At 38.0% G+C, this 1,572-nt stretch overlaps 1 long non-coding RNA gene across 1 annotated transcript in view; it reads left to right on the top strand.

Annotated features, from left to right (window-relative positions):
• Positions 1–489: 489 nt before the first annotated feature.
• LOC128249208 (uncharacterized) overlaps positions 490–1,572 on the top strand; it is a 21,130-nt gene continuing 20,047 nt past the window's right edge. The window contains exon 1 of the long non-coding RNA XR_008265324.1: positions 490–555. This is a non-coding gene — a long non-coding RNA (uncharacterized LOC128249208). The remainder of the gene's footprint in view (positions 556–1,572) is intronic.

Raw genomic sequence — 1,572 nt, 5'->3', positions numbered from 1 at the left:
GCTAGCATGGGTTGGATGATTTCACTGAGGACTGGTGAACCAGATGGCTGCACCAGGCTCCAATCTGATCTGGCAGAGTTTCTACAGCTGGATGCGCTTCCTAACGCCAACCACTCTGAGAGTGTAGTGGGTGCTTTTACATGCCACCAGCATGAAGGCCAGTCAGGCGGTATTGGCAACGGCCACGCTCAAAATAGTGTATTTTACGTGCCACCTACACAGGAGCCAGTCCAACGGCACTGGCAACGATCTTGCTCGGATGACTTTACACATGCCACCGGCGGTTAACTACTTTTTGAAGTCTGACATACATGCTGGTAATCATAGTCCAGGCCATATTTTACATATTTTACTCAGTTGAATAAATTGTCATCCAACCTGATGTTTATTGGTAATTAAACTTAATTTGCAACACCTGTGCATATTTATCACCTGCGCATATTTATGAGCTACTATATATTGTATAATTAGATTGAGAAATTGTCTTCAGCTTAATAACAGCTGATAAAGTGAGTAGTCACCAAAACATCCAGATATTTTGTGAGGTAACTTATGGTAAATATTCCATGTTTTCTGTATGCAGACTATTTACTGACTACCTGTTGGTTCACTCTAGTTGATTAAATATCTCAATTAATTCAAATATTGGTAGCCATGAGCTACCCAGGCTCATAGGCTTTTCTGTCTCCATTTGTCAGTCCAGTCAGTCTGTTGGTCTGTCTGTCTCTGTTTATGTGTATGTACACACAAACACACACACACAAACACACATAAACACAGGCAAATCAAAAATAAAAACAAAAACAGCAAAAATAAAAAAAAACGTACATAGTAAATGCATAGGCTGACACTCAGTTTAAGGTGGGAAAAAGAGGGAGTATGATATTTTGAGCATGGCACTTAATCAGAAAGAGGAAAAAGGTAATGTGTGTGTGTTGATGAAAGCTAGCAACCCAAAACTTTGAAGTCACTGTTACCCTTCATCTTGTATAATAAACATGTACTCTATAAAAAAGTATTGAGTAATCCTTCAGTTTAATGCTAATTGTTTTTATATATAACCTGATGAAGAAGAGCTCTGCTGAAAATGTTAAACCATATTTCTTTCCTTCCCTGAGCGCCTGCTAATATTTTACATGTACCACGTCCTCACATTGTTACTTTTTTGTGTTTGTTCTTTAATATAGGGGTAGGACCGCCTTTGGCAGTAAATAAGAACTTGAATTCTATGAGGTATGGACTTGTACAAAGTTTGAATTGTTTCCAAAGGAGTTTTTGTCTATTCTCAGCTAAAACAATCTCCAGTTCTTGTAGTGATGATGGTGGAAGATATCGACTTCTTGTTTTTCTAAAATGCACCATAAATGTACAATAATATTGAGATCTGGGGACTGTGGTGGCCAGAAAAGATGTTCAACTTCACTAGAATGTTCTTTATGCCATTCAGTAACAACTTTAGCTGTGTAAATTGGTGCATTATCATCCTGAGAGATTGCGTTTCCCTCCAGAAACAGTTCCGCAACCATAGGATGAATTTGATCAGATAAAATACTTAAATAGCCTTTACTATTA

This window comes from Octopus bimaculoides, chromosome 1 (assembly GCF_001194135.2).
Source record: "Octopus bimaculoides isolate UCB-OBI-ISO-001 chromosome 1, ASM119413v2, whole genome shotgun sequence".
Lineage (NCBI taxonomy): Eukaryota > Metazoa > Mollusca > Cephalopoda > Octopoda > Octopodidae > Octopus > Octopus bimaculoides.
Note: the sequence above shows the minus strand (reverse complement) of the source record. Positions and strands in the feature narration are given on the sequence as shown.